Raw genomic sequence first — 9,688 nt, 5'->3', positions numbered from 1 at the left:
ACCGAGAGGCTAAGAGGTTTCCGGGATGTGGTAGAGGAATCTGTTCATAACATAAGGGGTTGGAGTCATTATTACTCAGGTCTTCCCACTCTACTGTTCCGTGCCCTGGAAACTTCTCAGGCCATAATGTATTATAGAAGAATGAAGGGACGTCAGACATGGCATGTGCTGCCCACGGGTGAGGAATCAATGGTTGTGCTCCACAAGGTAGGAAAGGTTGAGATAAGGAAAATGACTGCATGGGCCACTCCTAGTGCTTCCCTTTTGTTTCAGAGAGACTCCAAGGGAGAAGACACAGCTAGTGAGGAAGGTCTATCTTCTTTGAAATCTGACTGGATTTAGCTGGTTAGTTTTTTACAGGCTCAAATGAAGAAACAATATCTACCTTTTAGGGAGGTTGAGAGTTTAAGGGTCTGGCACACCCAGAATAATAACCATTTCTGTCTTATTTCCTCTGCTGTTTAGAAAGTAGTCTCGGGGATCCTGGATAGCACAGTTAAGCATTTGATTCTTGGATTTGGCTTAGGTCATGATCTCAGGGTCGTGATATCGAGCTCCATGATGGGCTTTATGCTCAGCACGAAATCTTCTTGGGATCCTCCCTCCCTCTGCCCCTCCTACTTGTTTTCTCTCTCTCTCAATCTCTCTCTCTCTCTCTCTCAAAATACATAATAAATGGTGAAGGCAGGAGCCGCAGGCACGGCACCCGCTGCCCACCGCCGCAGCCTCGTTCGACTACTTGGTGATCGATGGCGGCTCGGGCAGGCTGGCCAGCGCACGCAGGGCGGAGAGCCGTGGTGGAGAGCCACAAACTGGGCGGCACATGCGTGAATGTTGGATGTGTACCCAAAAAGGTAATGTGGAACACAGCTGTCCACTATGAATTCATGCATGATTACGTTGATTACGGCTTTCAAAGTTGTGAGAGTAAATTCAATTGGAGGTTATAAAGGAAAAGCGTGATGCAGACGTGAGTTGCCTGAAAACCATCTATCAGAATAATTAACCAAGTCCCATATAGAAATCATCCATGGCCATGCGGCATTCACGTGTGATTCTGCGCCCACAATAGAGGTCAATGGGAACAAATACACTGCCCCTCACATCCTGATTGCCACAGGCGTTGGCGTCCCCTCCGGTCTCAGGAGAGCCAGATCCCTCGTGCCAGCCTAGGAATAACCCGTCATGGATTTTTCCAACTGAAAGAATTGCCTGGCCGTAGTGTCATCGTTGGTGTAGGTTACATTGCTATAGAGATAGCTGGGATTCTTTCCGCTCTGGGCTCAAAGATGTCACTGGCATGATAAGGTACTTAGAAATTTTGACTCAATTATCAGTTCAAACTGCACTGAAGAACTGGAGAATTCCGGCATAGAGATCCTGAAGTACTCGCAGGTCAAGGAAGTTAAACAGACATCCTCAGGCTTGGAACTGTGCATGATTACTTCAGTTCCTGGTAGGAAACCCACCTTGACCATGATTCCAGATGTTGACTGCCTGCTGTGGGCCATTGGGTGGGACCCAAACTCCAGTAGCCTGAATTTAGACAAAGTGGGGATTCAAACTGATGACAAAGGTCATATCATAGTAGATGAATTCCAGAATACCAGCGTGAAAGGCATCTATGCAGTTGGGGACGTGTGTGGAAAAGTTCTTCTCACTCCAGTTGCCATAGCTACTGGCTGAAAACTTGCCCATGGACTTTTTGAATGCAAAGAAGATTCCAAATTAGACTATGACAACATCCCCACAGTCGTCTTCAGCCCCGCCCCGATTGGGACAGTGGGACTCACAGAAGATGAGGCCATTTATAAATATGGAAAAGAAAATATGAAGACCTATTCAACCACCTTTACCCCAATGTATCATTCAGTTACCAAAAGGAAAACAAAATGTGTGATGAAAATGGTTTGTGCCACTGTGGAGGAAAAGGTGGTTGGGATCCATATGCAAAGAATTGGGTGTGATGAAATGCTGCAGGGTTTTGCTGTTGTGGTAAAAATGGGAGCGACCAAAGCTGACTTTGACAACACGGTTGCCATTCACCCTACCTCTTCCGAAGAACTGGTCACACTTCGTTGAAAACCCAGAGACTTGTATGGCCAGCAGCTGGACTAGTAGACCTGAAACGAACCAAATAATCATGTTTTCTAACTGTTCCCATTTTACGTATCTCTTTATTGTAATCAGAATATTCTGATAGAGGAAATTTTCGGTGCATAATAGAACTTATGTATGGAATTAGAAATGTGTTTTGTCGTCCAGGATTGATTTTCATTTGATTGCATCTCAGAGTAATCAATATTTTAAAGGTAGTTGTTTTGTTTTGTTTTGTTTTTTTCCTTATTAACAGCTCTTTGCTAGCTGGTTTTTTGTTTTGTTCTATTTTGTTTTTGTTTCAGCCTTATCCCAGGTATAAGACTATATGAAGTACAGGTAATTAAAGTACTTGAAAGAATTTAACTTGCTAATTTTTATAGATGAAGTTGACAGCAGCTCTTCATATTAGGTAACGCAAGTGCACAGTCACATTAACTTTTGAAGCCAGTACTGTGCTCTGCATATTGAAAAGCTGCTTCAAAGGTGTGAACTTTTTCTAAAAGCATATAACATGAGAGACCCACTTTCCCTATTTTATTTTATTTTTTTTGTTTTAAATGATTAAAAATTGTTCCTTTTATGAAGTGAAGTACATCACACTTGGGAAAGATGTGTCCCTCCTAAGTGAGGGACATTTTGGAAGTAGTTTCTGCTTTCAGAAGGAGAATTCAAAGTCTCTTCCTGTGTTAAGAGTTCATAGTTCAATGAATGATTTCAAGTTTTTTATGTGTTCTTGTCATTTTTTTCCTGAAAACTATTTCCAAAAACCTGAAAATAAAATCACAGCCTTTTCTTCTTATAAAATTTGTTATTATGAATTTATAGCTAACAGTTCATTTTCTAAGATTATTTCACGTTGGAGATTACATGCTAACAGTGAGCTACCTTGCATAGGCTTAAGGCCTTATGAGAGGTGGATTTTTATAGATTGAGAGCAGAAGTATAAAGGAGAAACATTTAGGGATGCCTGGGTGGCTCAGTGGTTGAGCGTCTGCCTTTGGCTCAGGTCATGACATTGGGGTCTTGGGATCAAGTCCCACATCAGGCTCCCACAAGGAGTCTGCTTCTCCCTCTGCCTAAGTCTCTGCCTCTGTGTCTGTCATGAATAAATAAATAAAATCTTTAAATAAATAAATAAATAAATAAATAAATAAATAAATAAATAAATATTTTTAAAGGGGGAGGGGGTCTCATAGACCTGATCAAAATTCTCTTTTTTTCTTAGATGAGAAAACTAAGAGTTAGGAAGGTCAACTATGTACCCCAAGGTCATACTGATAATTACTAGCAGAGCTGGACCTTGAACATTGGTCTCCTGATGTTTTATCCAGTGGTCTTTCTTCTACCAAAGACCATTTTTATCCACTGGGGATACAAATACCAATTTCTCCAACAAATCAATGACATGGAAACTGAATAGATTAAAAGAGATTTAAGAGAATCAGCTAAAGCACTGGTTGGAACTTGTTTAAATTCTCATTCGAAAAAATCAAATGGAAAAATACATTTTGGAGACAATTAGCAAAACTGAATATGAACTAGGTAGTAGATAATATTATTTATTAAATTTGTATTCAATTTGATAATGGTATCAGGTATATGTAACTTTTTTTAAGTTATCAGTGTGAATTCACATTGAAGTATTAACAACTTACCAAACATGGTGAGATTTGCTTTGAAGTATGTAAAAATGGGGGGGGGGAGGCTGTAATAAATAAAATAAGATTGGTAAATGTTGGTAATTGTTGAAGCTGGGTAATGAGAAACATGGGGGCCTATTAAGCTATTCTCTCTACTTTTGTGTATACTTGAAAATGTCAATTTTTTAAGTGTTTAAAAGGAAAAAATACTAATCCAGACTTAAGGCTGGGCACGTTGAAAGCACAACCTCTCCCCTGTCTCCAGTTGAGCAGCAATGCAGGTGGGATTTGGAGGAGGTAGCCAAGGCCTGGATCACTGCTACCTTCCTGAATCCTTCACACACCACCCTCCACCTTCTCACTGAAGATGCCCAAGGGGATTGGATCACAATCCAAATGTGTTTTATATCCATTTAGCTATACTTAATTTAACAGTAAACTGCAAACCTTTCAATGAAATAGGCCTGTGCTATATTTTCCAGACTCTAATGCTTTGTTAAAATTTTTAAAATAAAAAAATATAGTTGGAAAAACCCTCATACATCCCATGCACAACATCCTGGTAATTACCAGATAGTGTTAGGGTTCATCAAAAGTTTATTTATCTCACCACTTCTTACTCTCCCCTTGTGGAGTGTCTTCTACACACACACACACACACACACACCATGAAGAATCAACTGTACAGGAATCCAGTTTGTTGCACATTAATCACAAGGAGGAAGACCTACCATTGGCTCCAAATGGAAACTTGCCTTTATTAAGGACTCAGAGTGTGGTTTGGCTTTGGACTGCATCTCTTCCCTTGTTAATTCTCTCAAGGGAATTGAGTAAGTTGGGCTTTCATAATTAAAGAAGTTATGTCTTTGTGTAAACATTGAAATAACTTTGGACCTGGATCTATTTATCACTGCAATCTTGATCTAATAGCTTATAATAGTGACTGCAAGGGCGTTTACAGGCCTCTATCCAGTGACATCTTGGAAGACTTTAGAGATAAAGGAGGGCAAAGGGGAAATATACACACATATCAACACAGCCTTGAAGAAACGACAAATACCCACCATTTGCTTCAACGTGGATGGAACTGAAGGGTATTATGCTGAGTGAAGTAAGTCAATCGGAGAAGGACAAACATATGTTCTCATTCATTTGGGGAATATAAATAATAATGAAAGGGAATATAAGGGAAGGGAGAAGAAATGTGTGGGAAATATCAGAAAGGGAGACATAACATAAAGACTCCTAACTCTGGGAAACGAACTAGGGGTGGTGGAAGGGGAGGAGGGCGGGGGTTGGGGGTGACTGGGTGATGGGCACTGAGGGGGACACTTGACGGGATGAGCACTGGGTGTTATTCTGTATGTTGGTAAATTGAACACCAATAAAAAATTAATTTATTAAAAAAAAACACAGCCTTGAGAAATTTCTTAAAATGATCAGGACTACATAAATTACCTTCAACCAAAAAGAAATTTACCTTGATCCTAACATTTTCTCCCTTCCTTGTCCTAACCATCCCTGTCTCCTTTTACTGCTATCACCTGCTATCTCTGGTCCATGATTTTTCAACATCAATGATGCTATCAGGCATCACAGAAATCCCTTTGATAAGTCAGAAACTGGCCAAATATTATTGTGGCTAGTGTCATTGTGGAGGAAACAGGAAGAGAAGCAGGACTCAGGTTTGGACTTCTAGAAGTAAAGCATGGATGCATGAAGTTACGGAGTTTGATTCTAGGACCCCACATACTAAAAGAAAGCATTCATTAATAATTGCTAAGGAACACACCTCCAGGCCCTACTCCCCTGTAATTCAGATTCAGTGTGGATATGAGTTTTGTGAGTGCAGGAACCACATCTCCCCCTTCTCTGTGTCTCTCACAAAACTCAGCACAGTACTTTGCACCTGATAGAAACTAAGTGATTAATAAGATTGAACTGGAGAGTTGCTGTTTGTACTCTAGGCACCAGGTACAAGATTCCCAAGACTCACCATTGCTAATGCCAATGGAAATTCATTCTGTTGAAAACTATACAAGGGGCACCTGGTGGCTCAGTGGTTGAGTGTCTGCCTTCACCTCAGGTCATGATCCTGGAGTCCTGGGAATTGAGTCCTGCATCAGGCTCCCCCTGGGGAGCCTGATTCTCCTTCTGCCTATGTCTCTGCCTCTCTCTGTGTGTCTCTCATGAATAAATAAATAAAATCTTTTTTAAAAAACTATATACAAATGCAATGGTTTATAACCCGAAAGTTTCAAAAGTGTTATTTCCAACCAGAAAAAACAAAGGTATTTGTATCTCATTGCATCTTTCAGTTTAAGATATTGTATTAGACTGAAATGGAGATTGTAACTTTTGTTCAAGAGATAACTCTTCTTGTCTCATTCCATTAGTTATGATGAAGCCCCATCACTAAAGACTTTACTGCCTTGCTGGGGGAGAACTTGTTATGAGTGACTGGCTTTCACAATTAGCTTAGGAAACCAGACTCATTTGTTGAATCAAAGAAAAAGTATATCAAGGAAAGAAGAAATCACCAAAGAATATCTCTCTGAGCTCACTTGTTTTCTTCCCTTGAATCAGACCACTAGCATCCCTCTTGGAAATGTGGTAACACTCAGAAGATGGACCTGAGTGCTCAAGTGGCTTCAATGGGTCTACAGCATTCATCAAGCGGTGATTGTATACAAGTCCTTTCAGTGGGATTGAAGAACCCAATGCAGACCTGGCCTATGCAGGCTTTGTATGAGAACCTTATTGTCTTATCAAGACCTAAAAGAAGGGCACTTGGGTGGCTCAGTGGTTGGGCATCTGCCTTTGGCTCAGATTGTGATCCTGGGGTCCTGGGATTGAGTCCTGCATTGGGCTCCTCAAAGGGAGCCTGCTTTTCCTCTGCCTCTGCTTCTGCCTCTCTCTGTGTCTATCATGAATAAATAATTTAAAATCTTTTTTAAAAAATGAAAGAAAGAAAGAAGAAAGAAAGAAAGAAAGAAGAAAGAAAAGAAAGAAAGAAAGAAAGAAAGAAAGAAAGAAAGAAGAAAGAAAGAAAGAAAGAAAACCTAAAAGGAAAAACTTTTTTTTGAACTAAAGAAAAAGTGGCATAAAAACTGGTAGAAAGTAGTAAAATGCAAATAAAATACCCAAGAGCTGGGAGAGTTGGATTAAGGCCATGATTAAATCAACATAGGCAATAACAATCCCTTCCATTTGTACAATACTCGACAGTGTTTAAATATACCTATTATCTCTTTTAAATGTTTTTTATTTAATTTTTTTTTTTTTTATGATAGTCACAGAGAGAGAGAGAGAGGCAGAGACACAGGCAGAGGGAGAAGCAGGCTCCATGCACCGGGAGCCTGATGTGGGATTCGATCCCGGGTCTCCAGGATCATGCCCTGGGCCAAAGGCAGGCGCCAAACCGCTGCGCCACCCAGGGATCCCTGTTTTTTAATATTTTATTTATTTATTCATGAAATACACAGGTAGAGAGAGAGGCAGAGACACAGGCAGAGGGAGAAGCAGGCTCCATGCAGGGAGCCTCATGTGGGACTCGATCCCAGGGCTCCAGGATCACGTCCTGGGCTGAAGGCAGCGCTAAACCGCTGAGCCACCAGGGCTGCCCCTCTCTTAATTTTCAAACAATTTTATGAAGCAGGCTTTACCTTCCCCAATTTCTCAATGAGGAAACTGAGTCCCATGTAGGTAAAGTGATAATATCCAAAGCCCCTGAGATAGTAAGTAGCAAAGCTGAACAGAAAATAACTCAGAGTTCTAATCTTTAGACTTCTAGTCATTGCTTCCCTAAAGTAGCACTCAACACTGTGTATCTATGCAGAGCTCTACTTTTACAAAGTATTTTCACAGGGACTTCATCATGTGGTCCTCTCAGCAGCCTAATGAAAGAGGCAGAGCAGGAATTGCACAGTAGAGCAAATGAAAAAGTTGGTAAGCTTTCCTACCTGAAGTCACCCAGCCAGAGACTGTCAGTGCATCCTGACTTGCAGTTCAGGGACCATTCCTTCACAACTAACTGATTTCATGGCTAGGGTGAGCAGGAGAAAGGACAAGTGCAAATGGGGGAACATGCACTTCTATTTCTTCCTGGATCTGTACCTGCAGGTAACAGTTCAAACCATGAGACCTGAAAAGGAGAGGGTCTGAGGTACAAACCAGCCTGTTCTCCCAGCAGCTTCCTTGCTTTTTTAGAGCATCAGGAATGGTGGGGCTTCCTCACATCTTCCCCACATCCCAAATCACCCTGGACCCCTTTGCTTAGATCAAGACCATGAAATTGGATGGTGAATTTAAATCACGTCCCCAGCTCCCAGCGCTAACTTGTCTAGCTTGTCAGTGGAACTGCCACAGCCTCCCCTGTTTTGCATGCCCTCTGCAAAGAAGAGAAGACAGAAAGATAACCCCAGGGTGAGCAGGAGAACCACTTTGGGAAATGTATTCCCGCAGCACCCAGGAAGGAGCGGGCTAATTGGTTCCAGAGGCGGCGGCAGCAGCGGCCTGGGCAGGTAGGATTGCGCCGTCCTTTATTGACTAGTGCAGTCACTTGTTGGGAACCTGTGTTCATTAGCTGTGTGTAAAGTGATATTAGAGGAGAGATGCTGGGTCCTGTGCTGAATGATTGAGCGCCCCACCTGATGGGAGGTGCATTATGTAAAAGCTCCTGCGAGAGTAATCGAGTTACTTAAGTGGATGTGTTGAGTGTATCTGAGAGGGGGCTGCCTCGAGAATACAAGATCCAGGGCGTTGAAATGTGAAAGGTGACTCTGCATGGACTGAAATAAGCCCTCAGCCTTTTGAGGCTGTGCATCTCCCTCTGGTTATCTGGAAGTTAGAGTCTTCTCACTTCCCTTGTGCTAACTCTTCAGGTTTCTGGGGAAAGGTGGACAAGTGAGCACCAGGATGTGTTTCTGTAGCAGACCAAGGAGGAGAGTGGAAAGGCCAACTATTCTTCCTTCAAATCTTCCTTAGTTCTTTCTGTGACGTGAGGAAGCTTACTGGCTAATCCCTAGGTTTTAGACGAGTCTAAGAAATTTTTAAAAAGCTGCTAGACCAGGGATATCTCCTAGGGTGTTGCTCAGGTGAGAAGTGACAATGAGCTCACAGTACTTGTCTCCATGCTCCTAACTTTGAGAGGCATAAAAGGAAGGAGAGTCTGGTTAGCATTGGCTTTGTGCTGAAATCAAACAAGCACACCAACCCCGACAATGAGAGGTGTGGAAGGGCCACCACTGTGACTCCACAAAGTCGTGGTCCTCAGTCATCTACTTTTCTTCCTAGTTCATTACCTTCCAAACTCCCTTCCTCTTCTCTTAACCACAGCTTCCCAGTGAGACAGTGACATCCGCACAAAAGCATTTACTTGGCTCCACTTCCACCCACTTTACAGGACCTGAAGACCCTTCTAATTCTTCCCAAAGCATCCCAAGAATCCCCAGAGGCATTTCTTAGGTTCTCCAAATCAAACTCGTGGGCTACCAATGTCCCTTATTCCTGTCACACTTACACAGGGTTATGGGTGATGTCTCTCAGATCTTGCACAAAAAAGTAGTGCTTGTGTCCCTCCTGAAATCTAGGACTCTGGATCTCTTATGCAAATAGACCATGGCTCAGTCTACACTTCCCACCCCAGTCCTCCAACATGACACATTCTAGGGAGAACAGAGCTTCAGCTCATGCCATGCCTTAGCTCACTTTCAACAGCTCCCAACCAAGTATACTATGCTACCTGGATTATTCAGCATGGCATTCAAAGCCCTAGTCACTCTGCTTCTACTGCAGCTGATCTTCCAACTCTGTCCTCACACCCAAATCATCATACCCACACACTACTTGTCTTTCACTAAACAGATTTTAAGTTGCTCCCTGCTATGGGCCTTTATCCTAAAGGTGTCCTATAACTGACCTGCCCTTCCCTCCACCCACTGCTGCTT

The 9,688-nt window shown here is 42.3% G+C and overlaps 1 pseudogene; it reads left to right on the top strand.

The window, feature by feature from the left end:
- The first annotated feature begins 158 nt into the window (after nucleotides 1–158).
- On the top strand, nucleotides 159–4,407 carry LOC112675529 (glutathione reductase, mitochondrial-like; annotated as a pseudogene).
- Nucleotides 4,408–9,688: the final 5,281 nt, after the last annotated feature.

This window comes from Canis lupus, chromosome 30, assembly GCF_003254725.2.
Source record: "Canis lupus dingo isolate Sandy chromosome 30, ASM325472v2, whole genome shotgun sequence".
Classification (NCBI taxonomy): Eukaryota; Metazoa; Chordata; class Mammalia; order Carnivora; family Canidae; genus Canis; species Canis lupus.
This window is presented reverse-complemented; position numbering and strand designations above follow the sequence as displayed.